The 25,669-nt window shown below is 48.7% G+C and overlaps 1 protein-coding gene across 7 annotated transcripts in view; it reads left to right on the forward strand.

Annotated features, from left to right (window-relative positions):
* The first annotated feature begins 9,721 nt into the window (after window positions 1–9,721).
* The window catches only part of LOC142070026 (uncharacterized protein C8orf90-like), a 93,761-nt gene continuing 77,813 nt past the window's right edge, over window positions 9,722–25,669 (forward strand). For 4 of the 7 annotated variants that reach the window (XM_075122944.1, XM_075122947.1, XM_075122945.1 and 1 more), the window contains exons 1-2: window positions 9,722–10,412; window positions 12,955–13,737. The gene's annotated coding sequence lies outside the window, so the exon portion shown is untranslated. Of the gene's footprint in view, window positions 10,413–12,954; window positions 13,738–20,611; window positions 21,447–25,669 lie in introns of those variants that run through there. The other 3 variants (XR_012665996.1, XR_012665995.1, XR_012665997.1) reach the window with 3 other exon arrangements.

Below are 25,669 nucleotides of genomic sequence, written 5' to 3' on the forward strand. Positions count from 1 at the left end.
AATTTCCCATGGCTTCATGGGAGGATGATGTCTTCTGCTACAAGTCCACTGAACAGGCACAAAGTGTCCACCAGTTCCTTTGGGTACCCACTAATTCTCTCCCAAGACATCTTTCTTGAAATCACACTGAATGCACTGCTCTTGGCAACAGTCCTAGGAACTCAGGGTAAATTGTGTCCGATCAAGGATAGCTTGGCTGACTCCTTTGCTATTAGATTAATTTTGCCTTATGTCATCTGAGTGGGAATAATATGTGGCTTGTTTCCTGAAGAACAAAAGAGGAGAGAAAGATATCTAAGAAACGTACTAAGCATAGCATAAGAGTTAAAGTGCTAGATTTATTATCTAAATTTAAATTTATCTAAAGATAATATATCTTCTAAATTTATTAGATTTAGAAGATATATTATCTATGTCTACAGCATTGATGGGGTCAGCACTGGAATACTTGGTATTTTGGGAGATATGATTGAGGGGCCCATTCCTCTGTTCCAGCCCGGGGAGAGTCATCAGGGTAGATTGGCTATTGGTCCGATCTGGTGTGGCTACTCTGAAGTTACTCGCTAGTACACCCTCTGCTACCCTTGTGAGGGGTTAAACACTGTGCATTCCTAACTTCTCTTTCTGTTGTAGGAAAATGACCAATTCTGGGCAGTGGTGAGTATCAGCAGTTATCTGTCCTATCGGACTGTCATGCTTTGCCTCAACACTATTCTGTATCGCTGCTCATTAACAGCCCAACGCTTTGCTTGCAAAACTCTCTATGCAACTGCCATTCCGTCCCCTTTTATCCCATCAGTCCAGCCATGGATAACAAATTTATAGCCTTGGAACGTCAGAGCTTTACCAAGGATTCTCTCTTGGTTTCCATTAGTGGGTGAGAATGATGCTGGGGGAAATCCCCAGTTCATGTAAATTTGCCCTAGTTTCATAGGAATCAACGGGGCCAGGTTCCCACCGGTGTATTTTGTCCAGAGAAGGGCTGGAATCAATACGCCACATCCCCAGATGCTATCAGTTGACCACGGCCCAGTGGGTCGATGGAATATACATTGGAGCCCTATAGGTTTTACATCTGATGAATTGGGTTCTAGCCCATGAAAGCTTATGCCCAAAGAAACTGCTTGGTCTCTAAGGTGCCGCAAGTACTCCTCTTTTTGCAGATACAGACTAACATGGCTACTACTCTGAAATCTGTCACAATAAACATAATAAACTTTCCCCATCTTCCAGAAATCCGGTAGCGTGAAAACCGGCAACATCCACGGCGGCAGCTTTAACGACAACAGTGTAAGTACCAGAGATTACCTCTCCATGCTCTGTAGCTTCACACACATCAGAGAATGGACCCCGTTTCAGCTAGTTGAATGTCTGGTAACGTTTGCCTTCGAGGAGCATTGGCTGCATTTGCCCATGTTGCGAAAGCAGCATGGAAAGTCATCCCACTCCACCAGGCTTATGAAAATTTCCAGAGGGTTATAGCAGGTTCGCCTCCCTCTCCCCAGTACCCGGGGTAATAATGAGGCATACCAGAAGAGGCTTTCTAATGTCACTCAGAAGGGAGCTACCTCCAAGGGTCCCCAGGTGAACACATATTTGGGAGGTTTATGTGGGATTGCCAGGGTTGATGGGAGGTTGTCCTCTCCACAATTTCTTTCGGCACCCATGAAATGTCTTGCAAGAGGGTCTTTGATATCACCCACAACACATTGCACATGGGAGATATCCCAAGAGTTTTGGGATACAAGCCCCATCTCCATTTGGAGCCACATGAGAATTTCCCATGGCTTCATGGGAGGATGATGTCTTCTACTACAAGTCCACTGAACAGGCATGAAGTGTCCACCAGTTCCTTTGGGTACCCACTAATTCTCTCCCAAGAGATCTTTCCGAAATCACACCGAATGCACTGCTCTTGGCAACAGTCCTAGGAACTCAGGGTAAATTGTGTCCGATCAAGGATAGCTTGGCTGACTCCTTTGCTATTAGATTAATTTTGCCTTATGTCATCTGAGTGGGAATAATATGTGGCTTGTTTCCTGGAGAACAAAAGAGGAGAGACAGATATCTCAGAATAAGAAACGTACTTAGCTGTGAGGGGATCTAAGCATAGTATCAGAGTTAAAGTGTTAGATTAGCACCGAAGATATTTTATCCATGTCTACAGCATTGATGAGGTCAGCACTGGAATACTGGGCATTTTGGGAGATAAGATTGAGGGGCCCATTCCTCTGTTCCAGCCTGGGGAGGGACGTTGGGGTAGATTCGCCTATTGGTCTGATCTGGTGCAGCTATTCTGAAGTTACTCACTGGTACAACCTCTCCTACCCTTGTCGGGGGGTTGAACAGTGTGCATTCCTAACTTCTCTTTCTGTTGCAGAAAAACAACGAATTCTGGTCAATGGTGAGTATCAGCAGTTATCTGTCCTATCGGACTATCTTGCTTTGCCTCAATACTACTCTGTATCGCTGCTCACTAACAGCCCAACCTTTTACTGGCAAAGCTCTCTACGCAACTGCCACCCTGAACCCTTTTATTCCATCAGTCCAGCCTTGTATAACAAATTTACAGCCTTGAAATGTAGGAGTTTGACCAAAGATTCTCTCTTGGTTTCCATTAGTGGGTAAGAATGATGTTGGGGGAGAACCCCAGTTCATGTAAATTTGCCCAAGTTTCATAGGAATCAATGAGACCAGGCTCCCACTGGTGTAAATTGCCTAGAGAAGCCCTGGAATCAATACGCAACATCCCGAGATGCTATACATTCTCCACGGCCCACTGGGTCGATGGAATATCCGTTGCAGCCCTATTGGTGTTAAACAATAAACATAATAAACATTCCCCATCTTGCAGGGTAATGTAGACTTCGGCGGCAACAACAACGGGGTAAGTACCAGAGATTACCTCTCACACACATCAGTGAATGGACCCCGTTTCAGCTAGTTGGATGTCTGGTAACGTTTGCCTTTGAGGAGCACTGGCTGCATTGGCCGGAAAGTCCTCCCACTCCACAGCGCTTAAGAACATCTCCAGAGGCTTATTGCAGGTTCACCTCCCTCTCCCACGGTACCAGGGGTAAGAATGAGGCATGCCAGAAGAGGCTTTCTGATATCACTCGGAAAGCATGTCTGCTGGGAGCTACGTCAGAGGGTCTCCATATGAACTCATATTTGGGAGGCTTATATGAGATTTCCAGGGTTGATGGGAGGTTGTCCTTTCCACAATTCCTTTGGGCACCCATAAAATATCTTGCAAAAGGGTCTTTGACATCAGCCACATTGCACTGCACCTGGGAGCTATGCCAAGAGTTTTGGGATACCTGTCCATCCCCACTGGGGGCTTCATGTGAATTTCCCAGGGCTTCATGGGAGGATGATGTCTTCTGCTACAAGTCCATTGGACAGAAACAAAGTGCCCCACAGTTCCTTTGGGCACCCACTAAATATCTCCCAAGAGATCCTTCCGAAATCACACGGAATGCACTGCTCTTGGCTACAGTCCTAGGAACTCAGGGTAAATGGTGCCCTATCAGGGATACCTTGGCTGACTCCTTTGCTATTAATTTTGCTTCATGTCACGTGAGTGGAAATAACATGTGGCTTGGTTGCTGCAGAACAAAAGAAGATACCCAGGTATCTATGAATGAGACATACTTCGGTGGGAGGGGATCTAAGCATAGCATAAGAGTTAAAATACTCGATTAGTACTGAGGAGATATTATTTATGTTGATAGCATTGAAGAGTTCAGTAGTGGTATACTGGGTCTTTTAGGAGATATGATTGGGGGGCCTATTCCTCTGTTCCAGCCCCAGGGAGGGACATCAGGGTAGACTGGCCTATCAGTCTGATCTGGTGTGGCTATTCTGAAGTTCTTAGATGGTACAACCTCTGCTACCCTTGTGGGGGGTGGAACAGTGTGCATTCCTAACCTCTCTAGAAAAACAACCAATTCTGGTCAGTGATGAGTATCAGCAGTTATCTCTCCTCTCGAACTACAGCCTTGGAGTGTCAGAGCTTTACCAAGGATTCTCTCTTGGTTTCCACCAGTGGATGAGAATGATGCTGTGACTGATCCCTAGTTCATGTAAATTTGTCATAGTGTCATAGGAATCAACAGGGCCAGGTTCCCACTGGTGTAAATTGTCCAGAGAAGCACTGGAATCATTACGCCACATCCGCAGATGCTATGAATTGTCCATGGCCCACTGGGTCGAAGGAATATCCATTTGAGCCCTATAGCTGTTACACAATAAACATAATAAACTTTCCCCATCTTGCAGAACTTCGGTAACAACAACCAGAATGTGGGTATCGGCAACAGCCAGGTAAGTACCAGAGAATACCTCTCCATGCCATGTAGCTTCACACACATCAGTGAATGGACCCCGTTTCAGCTAGTTTGATGTCTGGTAACGTTTGCCTGCGTGGAGCACTGGCTGCGTTTGCCCATGTTGCAAAGGCAGTATGGAAAGTCCTCCCACTCCACAGGGCTTATGAACAGCTCCAGAGGCTTACAGCAGGTTGACCTCCTCTCCCACAGTACCCGCGGTAAGAATGAGGCATGCCAGAAGAAGCTTTCTGATATCACTCGGAAAACACTTCTGCTGGGAGCTACCTCAGAGGGTCACCAGTGAACACATATTTGGGAGTCTTATATGAGATTGCCAGGGTCATGGGAGGTTGCCGTCTCCGCAATTCCTTTGGGCATCCATGAAATATCCTGCAAGAGAGTCTTTGACATCACCCACAATGCATTGCACCTGGGAGATATCCCAAGAGTTTTGGGATACAAGCCCATCCCCACTGGGAGCCTCATGAGAATTTCCCACGGCTTCATGGGAGGATGATCTCTTCTCCTAAAAGTCCACTGGACAGGCATGAAGTGTCCCACAGTTCCTTCGGGCTATTCTGAAGTTACTAAATGGTGCATCCTCTGCTACCCTGGTGAGGTGTTGAACAGGGGGCATTCCTAACTTTTCTTTCTGTTGCAGTAAAACAACAATTTCTCGTCAGCAGTGAGTATCAGCAGTCATCTTTGCCTTCTGACTTTGCTTTATTTTGTCTCAAGAGTATGCTGCATCGCTGCTCACTATCAGCCTAACCCTTTGCTTGCAAAATTCTTGAGGCATCTTCTATCATAGACTATCAGGGTTGGAAGGGACCTCAGGAGGTCATCTAGTCCAACCCCCTGCTTGAAACAGGACCAATCCCCAATTTTTGCCCCAATCCCTAAATGGCCCCCTCAAGGATTGAACTCACAACCCTGGGTTTAGCAGGCCAACGCTCAAACCAGTGAGCTATCCCACCCCCCTGTATCTCCTCTATTGAATGTGGTGAAAATATTTCTGCAGCCTTTGGATGTATGAACTTTTGCAAGGGTTTTATTTCTTTCCAGCAGTGGATGAAAATGATGTTGGGGCCAGATACCTATCTGGTTTAAATAGTCCATAGCTTCACTGGGTCATTTGATTATCAGTTGGGGACCTTTAGGTTTTACCATAAGACACATAATAAATATTCTGCAACTTGCTGGGCTTCGGTAGTTTCAACACTAATATCGTAAGTGACAACAGCTTTAAAGACAACAGTCTCAGTGGCAGAGATTACCTCTGCATGTCATTTGTCTTCACACAGAGCAGGGGAATCAACCAGGTTTTGGCAGGATTGTTGTCTGGTAGCATTTGCCAAGTAAGGAGCATTGGCTTTGTTTTCCAATGTTGCAAAGGCGCTTTGGAAACACCAGCTGCTTCAGAGGGCTTACCGGAGGTTGACCTTCTCTCCGACCACTCCCAGACCCATCCCAGCTATCCATGATGCAGAACACAAAAAGCTTTCTGTATCCCCCGAAGGCAGTGTTGCTGGGAGTTACTTCAAACAGTCTTCTAGTGAACACACAGTAGCTCCAGGGAGGTTATGGGAGTTTACCAGGGGCGATGGGATGTTGACATCTCTACAGTTCCCTTAAGTACTCATGGAACATCTTGCAAAAAGTTCCTTTGAAATCACCTGGAATTTATTGCAGGTGGGAGATGTCCCAGGAAATCTAGAATACACAATCAGCTGGCAGCAGGGGCCTCATGACAATTTCCCACAGCCTTATTGGAGGATGACCTCTTCTCCCACAAATCCACTAGAGAGGCATGAAAGTGTCCCATGATTTCTTCTGGGTACCCATGAAATCTCTTGAAAGAGGGTCCTCTAAAATCACAGAAAATTGTTGATGCCACGACCCAATGGAGCTGGGCATGAGGGGTTTGGAGTGTGACAGGGACTCAGGGCTGGGGCAGAGGGTTGGGGTGCGGGTGTGAGGACTGCGGGGTGGGGCCGGGACTGAGGGGTTCGGGGTGTGGGAGGGAGCTCTGGGCTGGGGCAGAGGGTTGGGGTGCGGGTGTGAGGACTGCGGGGTGGGGCCGGGACTGAGGGGTTCAGGGTGTGGGAGGGGGCTCTGGGCTGGGGCAGGGGGTTGGGGTGGAGGAGGAGGTCAGGGCTCTGGGCTAGCGGTGCAGGCTCTGGGGTTGGGCTGGGGATGAGGGGTTTGGGGTGCAGGAATGTGTTCCATGTTTGCGGGGGGTGGGGCTCAGGGCTCGGCCAAGGGGTTGGGGTGTGCAGTTGTGGCACAGAGTTACCTCCGGCAGCTCCCGGTCAGCCGTGCAGCCAGGGTGCCAGGGCAGGCTTCCCATCTGTCCTGGCACCGCTGACCACGCTGCATCCCGGAAGCCACCAGCGGCAGGTCCGGCTCTTAGGCGGAGGCACGCAAGCGGCTTCGTGCAGCTCTTGCCTGCAGACTCTGAGCCCCCCCAGCTCCCATTGGATGGTTCCCAGGCAATGGGAGTGCGGAGCCGGTGCTCAGGGCGGGGGCAGCGCGCGGAGCCCCGTGGCCCCCCTGCCTGGGAGCCGGACCCGCTGCTGGCTGCGTCCGGGTCACAGCGCGGTGTCGGAACAGGTAGGCATTAGCCTGCCTTAGCCGGGCGGCAAAGCCGACGGGACTTTTAACATGCTGACCAGAGCAAGCCAGCGCCTGACATGCCGTGAGCCAGGACTGAGTCGCGACCCGAACTCTGAGAAATGCTGCCCGAGGGGGATCATAGACCCTGGGAGCTGCGATTGGCTGCCAGTGCCGGCAGTCTGCACCTTTGGGGTGGAGATAATAGTATCCCCAGGGCCAGTCATATGCAGGTTTCAACTACGCTCCCAGCCACTAAACGACACTGCCCCCTACAGGGCTGGGGACAGCAGTGCCCGTTGCGCTTTCGAAGCTCCTGCTCACCTAAGTGAGAGTTCAGGAAAGACCCTCATCTCTTCGCAGGGTGTGTCCTAAGATTCAGTAAAACAGCTTCCATGTCTTCCTTTGCTTCTAGTCTTACAAATAGCCCAGGCCCTTCTTTTGGTTTTCCAACAGAAAACAAAATCATCATTTTTTTTCATTTGCAAAACACACTGTTGTTAAATTTTTGAGGTCTGACTTTCTAATGTGCCGGGGGTGGGGGGGGGGTACTCAACCCCCAGCTCTGCCCCAGGCCCTGCCCCCACTCCACACATTCCCCCAAGGCCCCACCCCTGCTCTGCCTCTTTCTGCCCCCTCCCTGCCTCTTCCCGCCCCCCCCCTCTGCCTCCCCTCTTGCTGCCCCATTCTGCCCCTCCCCCGAGCATGCCCCACCCTCGCTCCTACCCCCTCGCCCCCAGTCCCTCCTGCAGGCCGCTGCACGCTCCTGGGGGCAGAGGGGAGGAGCTGATGGGCGGGGCTCTGACTCCCTTTTCCAGTTTATCAATAACACAGTTTGCAAAGGATGTAAAATGCACCCAGCTGGCTGGGGATAGAAAAGGGTGGAATTCCTTCAGGGTATAGGGGAGGATACTTGTCTTATTCCTAGTGGATTACTGGGAACATAATTGCTGTTTGCCATCTCTCCCTGGCCCTGCAGACCCTGGGATGATGAATTAATAAGAGACATGCTGATGAAACCAGATTTCCTGATCATGGCGATGATGCCTGCCGTTATGCTTCCCTTGCTGCTGCCTCACACCTCTCCTGACCAGTCAAATCCCACATGAGAATCATCAATCGGACTGATTGGGTCTCTAACTGATGACTGTGCTGTTCCTTGATTGTGGTGTCTTTTGATGTAACAGAGGGCAAAGAGCTCTGTCCCTCTGTTGCCCTAGGGAATGGCAAGAGCTTTGCAAAAATAAAAATAAATCCAACTGCACAAAAAGCTTTGGGATTGTTTGTTGTTTAAATGGTTCTCGGTAAATTAATTTTACTTCCAGACTGGCATGGGATTTACTCCATTCTAAGGCATGTCTACACTACAGCCCGAAGTCGAGCTATGTTAGTAATTCCTGTGGTGGCTGATGTCCACACTACCCTCCTTCTGTCCGTGATGCGTGTCCTCACCAGGAGCGCTTCCACAGACTAAAGAGGGGCAGTGTGGGAGGCTGAGAGCCAAAGCTCTCAGTTCCTTGCAGCTCCCTTCCAGGAGCCCAGCTGCATCCCTCCTCCCACCCGCCACCCCTGACTCCCCACTGGGAGCAGGGGCCAGATGCCCAGGGTTGTTGACTCCCTGAATGGGGCGCAGGGAGCCTCCAGGCAGCAGCCTGGCTGGGAGTGGGGAACCGTGGGTAGCCGGGCTCAAGACAGCAAGGAGCCAATGTCAGTAACACAGCGTCCGCACAGACACTGCGTCACCTTAACTACCCCAACATAAGTGCTACGCCTCTCGTGGAGTTATGATGTCGGTGTAGGAGGGCACTTCCACCAGCGGGACACGGCTGCAGCGTGTACACGGACATAATTAGGTTGAAGTAAACTGCCTTACGTTTAGACCAGGCCTAAATGCTGTCATTTCTGTTAGGGAATTCTGAACTGTGTGTAGGTGAGGCGGGGGGAATAGGTTGTGCTCTCCAATATCCTTCCCTCTTCCTCGGTTGGGAAGCACCGAGAAAAAATAAATGATGGAGCAACTCACAAATCCAATAGAGCAGGAAGGAAAAGGGTCTGTAACTGAGTTAGAGAGCGACAGTTCCCAGGGCTGTGACTGGGAGAACAAGTGGCAAGTTTCCCTTCAGGGCAGATGTTCCAGCACATAATCCCCAGAGGTCTGGAGATGTCTCCTTGCACTCCGTAAAACGAACCCTTTCCAGAACAGTTACACTCTTTTGGCCTGAACATCACACAGGCATTCGCTCCCATCAAAACAACCCATACACTGCACCTCAGTCTTGCTTCTTCAAAGGACACAAGTTATGGCACAAACTTATGAGAAGGCTTCATTTGTTCAAAATTATTTTGGGCTTCAGCCTCATCCACTCCTCCTCTCTGCCCAGACCAGCACTATCTATCCTTCATGGGAGAAACAAAATCTTTTCAGAAAAAAAGACATTAGAGTGGCATTTTTCAAAGGAGACTAAAGGAGTTAAAGGAGCTGGACACCTAACTGGCTTAGGCTTCTCTGACAATCCCTGTCTAGGGCAGTAGAACAATAGTTTTGCAAAACAAAGGGATGCAGGGTTGCTGTTTCGATCATTTCCAAAGGGCAATGTCAAACACTGTTAGGGACACTGGGGCATGGCCACTAGGTAACTCGAGGGGATGGAAGACCACGAGTGTCGATGAAGCCCCCTCGCACGAGGCCCAAGTGTCCTTACCCCCCCAGCCTAGAGGCACTCGCAGCAGCTCTGTGTACTAGGCCCGAGTGTCCCTGGCCCCCCGCGCCTGGAGGCACTCGCAGCAGTTATGCTGAGGATCTGCAACAATATGTTGCAGAGTCAGACTGCCTGAAACTAAACAAGGCCAAACAGGGCAGATATGGAAGAACAATGGTGAATAAAGCAGCTTTATGTATGGTTTAACAGATGGTACAGAGAACAAGGGAACTAGCTGGTAACTGGACTGGCTGACTATATGGATATTTAGGGTAGCTTGTTATTGGATAAGTATGCTGAAGAAAGGATGTAGAAAAGCCTGTGTAACTTCCTGCTCTGTGTGCAGGATTTGAGATTCTATTCTCCCTGTACCTTCTTTGCAGCTGCAAATAAACTTTTCTGTTTCTCCACCCCGTTGTGATTATTGGGTGACGCACACCGGGCAACGAACCTTGCTGTTGTTTGCCTTTGGCACTGGGTGCCGGTAGCAGCTTTTGGCATCCCTGGGTGGGCGACGAGGCTGCTATTTAGCCTTACCCAGACTCCTCCTGGAGGTCAAGGATTGCGGCGAGAACCGACGCCCAGCACACACCAGTGAGTTCATTGGGGGCCTCGGAGGAGACAAGATTTGATCGACCCCGGAGGGCACAACGGTGCAACGCACTCATGTAGTGGACAAGCAGCTGTGGGCGACGATGAGGAACCGGTCCCTTGGACATAGGGGAGGAGCAGCTGTGGGCGACAGTGGGGAACCGGTCCCTTGGATCAGGTAGGAACCTTTTGAAATCCGGATTGTATGCTCTGTTGGAACCTGGGGACGCGCAGAGTTACCCTGTAGGTATGGGACAGGGACAGAGCTCAGGAGGCAGGACACAGTGTATGCCCCTAGAATGCATTCTAGCAAACTGGAAAGTGTTTGGATCAGATCCAATGACTAAAAGTAAATTGAAAAGGTTTTGTACAGTAGGCTGGCCTCAATATCGGCTAGAGGACCAGGAACAGTGGCCACTGGGAGGGTCAATCAATTATAATACGATCCTCCAACTAGTTTTGTTTTGTCAGCGAACGGGTAAATGGAATGAACATCTGTATGCACAAGCGTTTATGACTTTAAGAAATAGAACAGAGCTGTAATTCTGCAGAGCTGTAATTTGACTCCAACTGGTTTGGTAGCAGCTCATGTTATTCCCCAGACCCCCACCCCCACTGTAATGGCAGAGCCGGTGTCCCCTTCGGCCCCCACACCCCCACCGTATAAGGGTAGGATGCCTCGGGTTACAGAGATTGCCCCCTCGGTGGGACTCTATCCTTTGCTTACCGAGACTGTTGTGGCTCACCCGGGGCAGACGGACGTCAGGCTACCACTATGCAAGTTTTCACCCATGTGTCATTCAATCCCATAGACCTAGCAGCTTTTAAAACACAGGCTGGGGAATTCTCAACGAACCCAAGCCGGTTTATTTCAGTCTTTGAGGGGTGCCTCAGTAGTCACAAGCCAGATTGGGACAATTGTAATATCCTCCTGAGAACTCTGTTGTCTGAGGTGGAGCAGAATCAGGTTACAGCTAAGGCAAGGGGAGCGTCAGCTTTCAAGCGAAAGAAAGGAAGCTATATGCCAAGTTCCTACCCCAAGTAATCGTAAACGGCTCAGAGCTTTTCTGGGTATGGGAGGCTTTTGCAGGATATGGATCCCAGAGTTTGGACTATGGGCTAAACCCCTGTATGACTGTGTAAAAGAAGCAGATCATGACCCCTTCTATTGGACCCCAGAGGCTGACAGGGCATTTAAAATCTTGAAGAGGAAGTTGATGGAAGCTCCAGCCCTGTGTCTGCCGGATCTCTAATGAAAAGGGAGTGCTCACACAGCTGTTAGGAGCATGGAGACATCCTGTGGCTTATCTTTCTAAGCAATTGGATCAGGTTGCAAAGGGTTGGCCGGCATGTTTACCGATAGTCGCAGCTACTGCCCTAGTGCTTGAGGAAGCCGAGAAGCTAACATTGGGAGGGGTTATGCAAATCTATACTCCCCATATGGTCCAAGCCTTATTGGCTGCAAAGGGAGGGCTTTGGCTCACCCAGGCTCGGATTGCTCGGTACCAGGCTAAGCTGTTAGAGAACTCTGAAGTCACCCTACAGCCTTGCCCCTCCCTTAACCCAGCCACCCTCTTGCAAGAAACAGAGGAACAGGAACATGACTGTTTAGAGATCATAGATGCCCAGTACTCCAGCCGTCCGGATTTAAAGGATGTACCCCTCCCAAATGCAGATTATGAGTGGTACACTGATGGTAGCAGTACTGTAATAGATGGGCAAAGGAGGGCGGGTTATGCTGTTGTGACCCTCCATGACACTGTGGAAGCTGAAGGTTTGCCTCCTGGGACCTCTGCCCAGCTTGCTGAACTAATAGCCCTGACCCGTGCACTTGAACTGTCAAAAGGAAAGCGGGTCAACATTTTTACTGATTCAAAATATGCTTTTGGGGTGCTGCATGCTCATGCTGGCCTACGGAAGCAAAGGGGAATGCTGACAGCCCAAGGCTCCCCAGTCAAGTACGGGCCCCAAATCCTCCGGCTTCTAGAAGCCGTACAACTCCCCTCGGAAGTGGTGGTGGTACACTGTAAAGCCCATCAAAGGGAAGATCAAGATGTGGCCAGAGGTAACGCCCGGGCAGATAGAGAGGCTAAGCATGCTGCCACCCCCTCAGACTGAGAACGCCCATATGCATGCCCTTATCCCATCAGTAGGGGAGCTTCCAACCCCTCAGTACTCTGGGGAGGAGAGACAGCTAAATGACAAACTCTGTCTCCGGGAAAAGGAGGGATGGCTCCATTCCCTGGAAGGGAAGGTCCTCCTACCAAAGGGCCTAATCCGACCAGTGCTGCAGAAACTACATCAAACCACTCATGCTGGCAGGGAAGCACTTATCCAACTAATGAGAAAATATTTTATCACATCCGGATTCCGACCCCTGGCTGCCCAGGTACAAGCGGACTGCTTAGTCTGCCAAAAGAATAACCCCCGACCGGGACATCCTGTGCCACCAGCTGCCCTAGAACCCACTCCAGGCCCCAGATGTGTGTGGCAAATAGATTTTATTGAGTTTCCCCGGACCCAAGGGTTCAAGTATCTCCTTGTCATAGTGGATCGGTTCAGCGGATGGCCAGAAGCCTTCCCATGCCATAATTGCACTGCCAGAACAGTGGCCCTCAACTTTGTTAAGGAGAGGTTTCAGAGGAACAGCCGTGTTAGTCTGTATTCGCAAAAAGAAAAGTCTCTAAGGTGCCACAAGTACTCCTTTTCTTTTTGTTAAGGAGATCATTCCTCGCTTTGGACTCCCCCTGTGGATGGAATCTGACAACAGGACACACTTCACATCAAAAATCATCCAAAGCATCTCACATGCCTTACAGATCCCCTGGAAACTCCATACGCCCTGGAGACCGCAAGCCAGTGGGGTAGTGGAGCGTACCAATCAGACCCGCAAACGGCATCTCTCAAAAGTGTGCCAAGAAGCCTCACTGTGATGGCCTGATGCTTTGCCTCTCATCCTACTTCGGATCCGCATTTCCCAAAGGGTAGATTAGGGCTTAGTCCCTTTGAAATTATGTTTGGAAGGGCAAGGCCTATGAATGGCACCCCGGTTCTGTCAGGGGAATGGGAGTGGGGTAATGTTTTTTTGTCTCAGTATATGTGTTCCCTGTCTGCTGTTCTCTTGTCTCTTCACAGGTATACCAAGGATTCCCGGCCTCTCCCCTTGGACTCTCCCGTCCACTCCTTACAGCCCGGTGACTCCATGCTTGTTCGCACCTGGAAAGACGAGCCTCTCCAGGAAAAGTGGAAAGGACCCTATACCGTCCTGCTGATCTCCCATACAGCGGCAAAGGTCAAGGGACACAAGAACTGGATCCATCACTCTCGTCTGAAGGCAGTACCCGCCCCCTCGTCAGCAGAACAGTGGACTGTCCAACCTGCTGACTCCTCATCTAGTGTTGATCTCGGGCTAAAGCTACTGTTTAAGAGACACAAATAGCGGGCACCTTAATGCTAAAATGGGCCCACCCAGGTACTGGAGACCCGAAGTTAAAAAAACTCAGGTAATAATTAATTGAGTAACATTGTTATTCTCTGTATTGGTATTTCCAAACTGTGCATATCGGGAGCATAACTCCTTTGTTTTGCTTGCGCACCATGTTGCTACTTTAACAAACCAGACTGATTGCTGGGTATGTGCTCCAACCCCACTGTCCCCAAAACGGGAATGCCCCTTGACATGCTGCTCCTGCCCCTAGCAGAATTAGCCACCACCAAAGAGCAGGAAAGAACGGACTCGCCGTTCTGGAACAAGACCTCTTTACAGCAAGCCACCTATCAGGACCAGGAGTTGCAGTACTCACTAAGGGCATATTATGTTTTACCCAAAACCAATCTGATCCCTATGGGCATCCTGTGAAAAAAAGCTCCTGTGTTATTACACAGTGGGCTGATGGGTAGTGGATAAAGACCAAGAGGGGAGGCCAGCAGTGTGGGTGTAATGGTTCCTCCCCTTTTAGGGAAACTCTTACAAATAATCTTACCACAAAAAAGGGGGTTGGAAATGTAACTTGCCGTCCAGTTAATATCTCCAATGTAGCAAGCCAATGGTGGGTTTGTAGTGGTCCCTATGGCGAGTGTAATTTGAACGGCACAATTAGAAACACTCCCACTTGTACCCAATCAGGAGGATGGGATGCCCCTTTAGGGGCATATGGACTGTTCAGAAAAGCAGCCAAAGCAGCCTTAAATAGCCCAGGAATCCCCTTAAGAAACAGTCCTTACTGGGCCCTACAGGGTCACTATTTTGTATGTGGCAGAAAGGCTTACAAGGTGCTGCCAGCCAACTGGACAGGTAGCTGTTATATAGCTCATGGAGTTACTCATCTGTCAATAACTGCCACACTGCCCAAAGGAAAGATACCTCCGAGTCACGAAAAAAGACCCTGCGGCGACTAACTACGGCATTGGAGGTCAATATAAAGAATCCCCTCACAACCGAGAAGCTTGTAGGGTGCTCTGTACTGGGAACAGCGCCACTGTTTACCGGGCCAGCCATGGCAGGCATAGGCCGCTATACTGTAAGGCTGCAAATGGTACTTGAGAAAGTGGCCTTAGAGTTAGAGGACTCAGTTAGTGATTTAGGGTCAGCAGTAAAAACATTAAATAAAGAGGTACAGCAGCTCAGGACGTTTTCCGATGAAGCGAGCTGTAGCTCACGAAAGCTTATGCTCAAATAAATTGGTTAGTCTCTAAGGTGCCACAAGTCCTCCTTTTCTTTTTCCCTCCAAAACAGGCTGGCTTTGGACTATCTCTTGGCATCCCAAGGGGGGGGGGGGTTGTGCCCTTGTCGGGCCCCAATGCTGTGTATATGTAAATGATAGCAGTTATGAGATCTATGAAAAGGTGATATAGGCTGAGGCCCATGCCCGAGCCGGAGCACAGGTTGCCTATACTGCCCCCGAGAGCGACTGGTTGCAAACCTTGTTTTCAGGCTGGGGTTTGTCGTTTTGGCTTCGTGGTTTATTTAGCCTGTTATTGAAACTTCTCTTTCCTGTATTGCTTGTATTACTGGTATTATGCTGTGCAGTATCATGTGTCAGGGCCCTTTTGCAAAAGTTAATAAGTCACTCTCTTCAGGGCTATCACAAAGTGCTTATGCAAAGTCCTATTGTAAAGAAATAAGTAGCCCAAGTGAGAAAACTCAGAGCCAAGGCTGTTGAGTGTTCTCAAAGGAGGGAGTAGTTGTTGGGGACACTGGGACATGGCCACTAGGTAACTCAAGAGGATGGAAGACCACAAGTGTCAATGAAGCCTCCTCGCACGAGGCCCAAGTGTCCTTGCCCCCCCAGCCTGGAGGCACTCGCAGCAGTTATGCGTACTAGGCCCAAGTGTCCCTGGCCCCCCGCGCCTGGAGGCACTCACAGCAGCTATGCTGAGGATCTGCAACAATATGTTGCAGAGTCAGACTGCCTGAAACTAAACAAGGCCAAACAGGGCAGATATGGAAGAACAATGGTGAATAAAGCAGCTTTATGTATGGTTTAACAGATGGTACAGAGAACAAGGGAACTAGCTGGTAACTGGATTGGCTGGCTATATGGATCCTTAGGGCAGCTTTCTATTGGATAAGTATGCTGAAGAAAGGATGTAGAAAAGCCTGTGTAGGGCCAAATATGTCACATAACCTCTAATGCTGCGTTACATGAGCCAAAAACCATGTTGGCAAACCTGATCTAAGCCCTGCAGATGATTATTGCATCCTAATGGGTGATGTAATTATTGCCATTTCTGTATGTATGCAGAACCACGAAGAAGCCTGCTGCTACCCAGTTTGTTCGAGCCATTCTTGCCCCATTGTGCCCTACGCTTACACAGAGCAGGTCTGTGCTCCTGTCTGGTGGCTGGAGTTTGAGCTAAGAGACTCTGAGCTAAAGAATCCTAAAATAGGGGTTCATAAACTGCTATATGTGGACTAACCATGAGGGGGAGCCGAGAGCCACAATGTCTACTCATGGTGGTATCCGTACCCCCATCACCAAGAGCTAAAAGCTGCCCTCGCGGCGAAAGCTCATCCCAACTTTCAGAGTTCCATTGCGGCTCAAATCCTCATATGGACCATCTCTTCTGACAAATCTCACCTGGGAAGGAGCCACTGGGGGGGACTGAACCCTGGCTAGCTACATCTGAAATCATGCCAGAGCTGACAGGGTTATATTTGTTTGCGCAAAGTCAGTTGCTGACTAATACACCTGTACGATGTCCTGCTGCTGGACGGCACACAGCCACCCAGGGGAGGTATGGGTTACACCTTCATTTTTTTTAAGATTTGATAGTGGACTCTAGCCTTTGTAGGCACATTTTTCGCGTGGCTTCTTGATGATTTGGGAATCTGCCCATGCAGTTCATGAATTCTGTGTGAGCTTATGAACTGTCCATCTGTATCTTTATTAGATTGCAAACTCCATTTTGAATGTGTGTGTGTGTGTGGGGGGTCTTCTCTGTGATCTTGTCTCCATGGTAGACTGAAAGTCCAAGGTGTAATGATACAGCACTGACAGTAGAGGGTCATTAAATTGGGATGGTCCCCTATTGAAATAAAGACTGGCTCCCAACTTGGGGGATCAGTTTGTCAGGGGAGTGGTCCACTGGCAATGAAATTGCCTGAGGAAACAGATCCAAGAGTCACCTGACGGGGATGGGAAGATTAGGAAGGCAGGAGTTGATCTATTTGGGGTCTTTGGCTGTTGTCACCAGTTCAAACCGAGGGGAAGTGATGCAGGAGCCTGATGAGGCAGGGGAACCCTGCCTACCTGAAGTCGGATGGTTCTGAAAGCATTCCCAAGGGAAGGGTGAGCCAGAGTGAGGGGCAATGTGTTTAGGATGTTTGTGGGTTTAGATATGAGCTGCTCTCTCTGTGTATTTCTTGTGCTTAAGTAAAGTGCAATAGTATTTGAGAATCCTATGCAAAGTGTCTCTCTCCATGTTACGTGTTTCACCTCATCATGGGCCCCCTGGGAGAGTTAAACTGGAAGGCTCCTATCTTCAGTGGGATTCTGGAGGAGGGTGAGTTTAAGCTACAGGAGAGTCAGAGGAATCAGCACTGATTCTAGCAACTGGGTGGTTGGACCCCCTGGCTGCAACTCTCAGGAGGGGGTGCTAAATAGATCAGCACCCTGGGAGTGTGCATAAGGACCCCAAGACAGAGCCAGTGTCTGGGCTCATGTCTATTCAGACTCTGGAGGCTTGAAAGACATGGAAACCAGTGTCTGGGTCCCCTCACAGCAGTCTGGTGGGGCACTGGATCAGAGCTTTGACAGCTTCCTAACAGGTTGTTTGGAAGTGGCTGCTTCTGTGTCACAATCCAGTCGAGTCATAAGAACGTGGAGAGGGGTTCAGGAAGAGTTGCCACTTTTATTTCCAGCAGCATTTGACATGTTAGTGGAATGAGCAAAAAGAGCAGCCCTGCTCCCATCTGCTTTGCAAAATATTGCTCTGTTGCCCTAGGTTGGGATTTTCAGACAGACCGAAGGAAATTAGGATTCTTTGCAAATCCCAGCCCCAATGTCTTTTGGGGAAGAGATTTTGTGTCTCACATGAAGGATAGAAGGTGACAGTCCGGATGTAGGGAGCTGGGCTGGATGAGGCTGAGAAGCCAGTGGAAGGGGCTGAAGCCCAAAATAATTAAGAACAAATTAAACCTTCTCATGAATTTATCTGTAATCTGTGTCCTTTGAAGAAGCAAGACTGAGGTGCAGTTTATGGGTGGTTTTAATGGGAGTGGTTTCTTGTCCGGCGTTCAAGCCAAAAGAGCGTAACTGTTCTGGAAAGGGATCGTTTTATGGAGTGCAAGGAGGCACCTCTAGATTTTTGAGGATTATGTGCTGGAGCATCTACCCTGAAAGGAAAACTTGCCACATGTTCTCTAGCCCTGGTAGTGTAGTTCTGTAGCTCAGTTAAGGGATACTCTTCCCTCCTGCTCTTCTGGATTTGTGAGCCACTCCATTATTCATTTTTCCCAGTGCTGCTGCTTCCCTGGTTTCACCACTGAGGGAGAGAGAGGAATACTGGAGAACAGTGTCTTCCCCCACCCCCCATACAGTAATCATTGCCTACAAAGAGTTTAGAATTGACTAACAGTCGTGTCAGCGTTTACAGTGGAGCGAATCCTATCCCAGCCTGGAAGGAAATTTAATTTACTAAAATGTAAAAAAAACAACAGTTACTGAACTTTTTTTGTGCGTTTGTATTTATTTTAATTTTTGCAAAGCTCTCGCAATTCCCCAGGGCAGCTGCGGGACAGAGCTCAGTGTCCCTCCGCTCCCTGTTACGTCAAAAAGCATAAAAATCAAGGACTGTCACAGTAATCAGCTAGAGGCCCATTCAGTAGGATTCATGATTTTCAGTCAGCATTTGATTGGTGGAAGAGTTGTGAGGCAGCAGCACGGGGAGCGTAATGGCAGGTGTCATCATCGAAGTCAGCCAATCCGGTTTCGCCAGCGTTTGAGTTAGTAATTCATAATTCTTAGTCCTGGGGAGAGATGGCAAATGGTCATTATGGTCCCAGTAACCCACAGGGAATCAGACAAGAACCTTCCCGCACTCCCTGGAGGAGTTTAGTCCCTTTCTAGTCCCCTACAGCTGTGTGCGACCGCCAGCATTCCACTTCCAGTATTGTGCATTGTACAGCAGTGCCCTTTACAAACTGCGATTGATGGCACTGGATGGGGAAATGAAGGAGGAGAGGGCCAGGGGAGATTTGGGAGGGCTGGAACTGAGCTCTTGGATTTGTTAAAGGGAAGGGTAATTTTAGAAATTAAAACTTTCTTTTGGGGATTTGAGCTGCCACTGGGATTTATGCGCTGGTTATCACACACTCGTCAAATCCCTGCCACTGTGTCAGTATTTACCCACACAGAGTTTATTCTGTCTGCCACGGGAATGCTGTGTCAATGAGACAGCATTGCACTTCCCAGCATTGCATTCAATGGAGAGGGTGACAGGAGGAAAGGGGAAGAAATCTTGCAACTTACAGTCTTAACACATGGAGGCGCTGGTGAGGCTTCTGCCAGGATATCTTTCTTTGGGGTGTGCCCTAGCTCACCTAGAAATCATGGGCTAGTTGCAGGAAGGACTGGATGAAATTCCCTGGACTGTGTTCTGCAGGAGGTCAGACTAGCTGAAGAGAACGGTCCCTTCTGGCCTTAAAATGTGTGAACCTATGAATTGTGCTGGTGGTGTTCTCTGTTAACATACATTTGAGCCTGTCACTCCCCCATCCTCTCTCTAACTACCAGACAAGCAGGAAAATAATACCTCCGAAATGAAAAGGAAAAGCTTTGTTTCTGCTTGCTAGTTGTTACTGCTTGGCATGGACTAAAGGCAGCAGCTGAAACAAACAGTTTCATGCCATTGGCAGATGCTGCTGGGTGGGGGACCCTTCTGTGTCAGGGCTGGTGGGCAGCAGCAAGAGCGGGGGGCACTTTTTTTCCTTTCACTGAGGTTGTACCGTGAAATATACTGAGGGTGCCTCCTTTAACTCAAATGGCTCCAGTCTCCGTTCCCATTATGAGAGCTGCCAAGATAACGCAAGAGATTCTCAAAGAGAGAGAACTTGAGATACTCACCACAGATCATCGCCCCATTAAACCCTTTAGAGAGAAAAAAAACAAGAAAGTTATTTTTTCCATTGACTTCCTGTGACATTGGAATGAGGGTGGTTAGCTCCTATCCCTGGCAGAAGCAGCTGAGGTGCTTGTGTCATGGCAAACTTTGTTGCTGTCCCAGAGCTGCTACTGACTTCTGGTGTAGCCCAGGGTGTTTAGCACCTTTTGAAATCGAGCCCCAGGCATCTGTACTTGAAACCCTCAACTGTGAGACCCCCTAAATGAGTGACAACTTTTCCTCCTGTTGGCCTAAATGTGTAAGGGAAACGGCATAGTAAGCTAACGTCAGTCAGTGAGGGCCTCTCTATTTCTCCGGCACACAAACTTCTTAGAACCGAATCTGTACACACCGAATCTGAGATTTGGACAAAAGTGGCTTTTAATCTATCTAAACACAATAATAGATGTAAAGAATTTTCTTAATAAGTGAGGAGAACCTTTTATCCTCCTTTCTGCTCACTCAAACAATCCAAACTCAGCTACAGGGAATGCTAAAAGTTCACCTTTGGGCAAAGAGGAAAGCACAGACATATCCAATCCTATTTCTGAGAGAGAATCATCATAAAGTCTGCTGCAGTTTCCACGGTAAACATCTGATGAAGTGAGCTGTAGCTCACGAAAGCTCATGCTCAAATAAATTGGTTAGTCTCTAAGGTGCCACAAGTACTCCTTTTCTTTTTGCGAATACAGACTAACACGGCTGTTCCTCTGAAACCTGTCATTATAATAGAGAGTATGTTACTCCTATCATTACTTTCATTGTTACCACCAGCATTTGTACGGGCCCAGCGCTGCTTCCCTTTGGGCAAGGGACGGAGACGAGGAGAATGGCAGCTATAGATTGATCTTGACCGTCCCACCAGGTTATAAAGCAACACCTGAAACTCCAGATTTTGAAACATGGGTGTGACACTCTATACCTTGGGGGAGCATCCTGTAACCCCCATATTCCTCATTTTTAGATAACTGTGATCTTGCATATAAAGCATGCCTGGTAAGGTATCGGGGAAAGGTTATGATCTGCTGAAAGACATTGTTCTATCTAAACATGTGCAGCACCAATGCATATGAAATGATAAGAATTGTGTTGTATGGTTTTCACTAAAATATGCTGTGGGTTTGGGAGGCACCCAGATACTAGCTACACAGAGACAATGACAAGGGAGGTAACCAACACCGGGGTGGGTGCTGTTGAACAGACATCACTAGCCATTGTCCAGCAAGGGAGCTACAATGCAATGACTCACCTGCATGAGGCCACACCAAGGGAATTGCTCAACCTTGGCTGGGGACTCATGACACAGGGGCCCCATGCTTGGCTTTCTCCTGCCCCCACCTATGCTGCAAGCAACAAAGACACTCATTGAAGACTCCAGCAGAGGAGATTGGCCCAGGTTTCAAGGGTGAAATCTGTACATGAAGGACTGCAATCTCCAGTGGGGTGAGAAAAACTGCTTAATCGAGACGTTGGGCAGTCTAATAGGGTTGAGAGCTTAGACTGCATGCTTATATTTTATTTTATTTTGGTAACTAATTCTGACTTTTTGCCTATCACTTAATGTCACTTAAAATCTATCTTTTGTAGTAAAAAAAATTGTTTAACGGTTTATCTTTACCAGTGAGTTTGTATAAAGTGTGTGGCAAACCTGCTCAGGTTTGCAAAGGCTGGTGTATATCCCCTTTCCATTGATGAAGTGGTGAACCAATTAATAACTTTGCACTGCTCATCTTGATATATTGGTATATTCCTGAGGTACAGTGCTGGGAGCTGGGGGGATTTGGCTCTGGTGTCTTTCTCTGTGATTCATGAGTGGATCTGGGAGCGTTCCTGCAACCTACCTGGGTGTAGGGCTCCACATGCGGTTGTGCTGAGTGATAACAGCACCTGGAGGGGTTTGCTGCTGGTCACTAGCAAGGCATTGTGAGAGACAGCCCAGGCTGGAGGGAGTTAAGGGGGCACAGCGGTCCCACAGACCCAGGCTGCACCCCGGGGATCCCGTCACAATGGGAACCATTTTATTGGTCTGATTTCCCATCATGAGAGAAACTAGGACTGCCAGGGATCTCTGACATAGTAGAATTGCTAACCCTACCCGTTAAGGGAATGGGCTTCCATCACTTCACTTGGCCTCTGTCAAAATTATCAGGGTGATGTAGCAGACTCGTAAAGCAAAGTGAATTTGCAGAGCTCACAGGCACCGCACCACTGATGCTGCGAACCACTGCTCTGACTCCAGTGGAGCTACATCAGGTTACTCTGGCGTATCTCCAATACAGAGATGTGGATTTACACCCATTTGGAATTTGACCCATTGAACCCCCTGGAGTTTTGGATAATTTACACCAGCTGGGGATTTGGCCCCACTCACTTTATTGGAGCTAAGACAGATTTCCATCCGTTGGGCATTTGGCCCCACTAACTTTCACTGAACTATAGATGAGTGACACCAGTTGTTGATCTGGCCCCACTTCTTTTATTGAGGCAACACCAATTTACATCGTCTGGGAATCTGCTCCCTTGTATAGATGAGGTCATGTATGTGATTGCCTATGGGGATACTATTATCTCAGTCTCAGGTAGGCAGCTTCACAGGATTTCCAGTGAATCACAGCTCACAATATGGATGACTCCATCTGGGACCGGTCATAATGAAGAGAGACCTAAGAAATACAATAAATTGCCTACTTGTATAATAGGAGAATTGAAACCACAAAGAACACCTGGATTAACTCTTAGACACTCCTGTGGGACTTGGAAACCCAGAGCTTTGTGTTTTGCCTCACTCTTTCCATGCGTGTCTAGGCTATTCCAGCTGAACACTGGTCTCAAGGTTCAGGCTTGCTAAGAGGTAATGAGATAATATAAAAGAGCTGGACAGCAAAATCATTTTGAGTACTGTTAGCCGACGGCCAAGGATGTTTGGTGAGGTGCCATCTATGCCCGTTTATACCATCCGTGACTTTAACCGCTAGGACGCACTGTCCCTTCGCGGCAGGCAGCCCGGGCTAGGCTGACGGATGCCCCAAGGTCCTAACCACCCGTGACTTTAACTGCTAGAGCTCAGAGCTCCTTCGCAGCGGGCAGTCAATACTGACTGACAGGTGCCCCAATGGCAGCACTAAGAGCCTCTCCACACCCGTGACTTTAACTGCTAGAGCTCAGAGCTCCTTCGCAGCGGGCAGCCAGGATTGACTGACAGGTGCCCCAAGAGTTTGCCCCGTGGAGGCGGCACAACTCAACGCTAGGCTGGGGGGGAGGGATAGCTCAGTGGTTTGAGCATTGGCCTGCTAAACCCAGGGTTGTGAGTTCAATCCTTGAGGGGGCCATTTAGGGATCTCGGGCAAAAATTGGGGATTGGTCCTGCTTTGAGCAGGGGGTTGGACTAGATGACCTCCTGAGGTCCCTTCCAACCCTGATATTCTATGATTCTTAGTACTCTCACCTAATGGCCAGGCTTTAGAGCCAAAACGGCTGAGGTTCTTTAATTGTTGGCTGCTTTACAGTAAACCAGAGAAAACAAGTCAGGCTTATGCACAAATGGTTACCAAAATTTATTAAGCTAGATTCTAATCATGTGGTTACAAAATTGCTAGTGCCTACTTATTTAAATGTAGAGATGTTACACACACAAACAAAGCCACAATCCCAAAGAAAGAAAACCAAGTATAGAGCTCTATTTCAAAATATGTGTACACTAAAGATAGGAGATCAGGTGTGGGTGCTTCTTACCCTCCTTGCATCTCTCGATTCCAGCAGTGCCAAGCCAGGATCGGTCACTCAATTCCACGGAAAGACGAATAAGGGACAAGGCTTAGGGACCCTCTGAGCGGCAGAAGCCTTGGGAGGCTGTCACTTATCTGACCAGCAGGTAGATAGTGAAAAGCACTCAAAAATCATGGTGCTGTAGGTCCCCTACTTATACCTCTGTACTCCTTTATTCTCTTTCTCCTTTCTTATGCCAAATTGAGGCTGGTCTGTCTGGGTGACGCCAGCTTTCGCAAGAATAGTTCACACTTGCAAGGGAGAGAAACAATAAGTGTCGACTACTGGTCATTATTTTTATCAGGGTAAATATTTTCCCACCTAGGATGTTGGTGTGTGTGCATCACGCTATTTAGTAGGGGCTAAGAGCCATGTCTGTCACAGGGCCTCTGCCTGCTGTGAGCTTAATCGTTGTATCTGTTCCCAGAGGCACATTGTAGCAGCACACCTGTGCTTTCACAGCTTCAAAGGCTGTGCTGGAATATATGTTAAATGCCCTGTTCCGGCTTCCTCCTGTGTTTCCAGCAATGCTGGTCTGAGAGGGGGGGGCGGGGGGGCTGTCTGGCTACAAGTACTCACCCCAACAATACGTGGAGCTCGATTCATGACCTCCTGGAAGGAAATAGTGAGAGTAGGATCAAGAAACGCCCTTCTCCAATATCATTTCAATGAAGTTGATTCCTCACAATAGCAAAAGCCTTACCAGCCAGTTCTACACTAGGAGCACTTTGCCAGTACAGTTCTACCAGTACACTCGTGTGCTTTTGCTGGTATGGCATATTCTCCTCGAAAGGGAAATGAGGCCATGTCTACACTACAGAGCATATGCCTGCATAGTCCCTAGAGGACAGGCTGCATATGCTGACTTAAGGACTTGTTCCGACATAATAAGACCACCTCCCCACTTGATGTTCAGTAAGCTGAGAGACTCACCCTTCTGTCGGTCTAGTTGCCTCTATCCTGGGGATTTTTCAGCATAGCGTTTTTCACACTGCTAGCTGATATAGAGACACTGGCCGAACACTGAAGTGTACACCAGGCCCAGCAATACCAGCAAAAGCAGTTTTGCTGGTTATAACTGCAGTTACAATAGTCAGGCCTGACCAACCTGATTGCCTTCTATGATGAGATAACTGGCTCTGTGGATATGGGGAAAGCAGTGGACATGACATATCTTGACTTTAGCAAAGCTTTTGCTACGGTCTCCCACAGTATTCTTGCTAGCAGGTTAAAGAGGTACGGATTGGATGAATGGACTATAAGGTGGATAGAAAGCTGGCTAGATAGTCGGGCTCAACGGGTAGTGATCAACGGTTGGATGTCTAGTTGGCAGCCGGTATCAAGCAGAGTGTCCCAGGGGCCGGTCCTGGGGCCTGTTTTGTTCAATGTCTTTATTAATGATCTGGATGATGGGATGGATTGCACCCTCCGCAAGTTCAGAGATGACACGAAGGTGCGGGGAGAGGTAGATATGCTGGAGGGTAGGGATAGGGTCCAGAGGGACCTAGACAAATTGGAGGATTGTGCCAAAAGAAATCTGATGAGGTTCAACAAGAACCAGTGCAGAGTCCTGCACTTAGGACGGAAGAATCCCATGCACCGCTACTGCCTGGGGACTGACTGGCTAAGTAGCAGTTCTGCAGAAAAGGACCTGGGGATTGCAGTGGATGAGAAGCTGGCTATGAGTCAGCAGTGTGCCCTTGTTGCCAAGAAGGCTGACAGGATCTTGGGCTGCATTAGTAGGAACACTGCCAGCAGATTGAGGGAAGTGATTATTCCCCTCTATTCAGCACTGGTGAGGCCACATCTGGAGTATTGCGTCCAGTTTTGGGGCCCCCACTACAGAAAGGATGTAGGCAAATTTGAGAGACTACAGCGGAGAGCAATGAAAATGATTAGGGGGCTGGGGCAGGGGATTTATGAGGAGAGGCTGAGGGAACTGGGCTTGTTTAGTCTGCAGAAGAGAAGAGTGAGGGGGGATTTGATAGCAGCCTTCATTTACCTGCATGGGGGTTCCAAAGAGGATGGAGCTCGGCTATTCTCATTGATGGCAGACGACAGAACAAG

Source organism: Caretta caretta, chromosome 24 (genome assembly GCF_965140235.1).
Source record: "Caretta caretta isolate rCarCar2 chromosome 24, rCarCar1.hap1, whole genome shotgun sequence".
Lineage (NCBI taxonomy): Eukaryota > Metazoa > Chordata > Testudines > Cheloniidae > Caretta > Caretta caretta.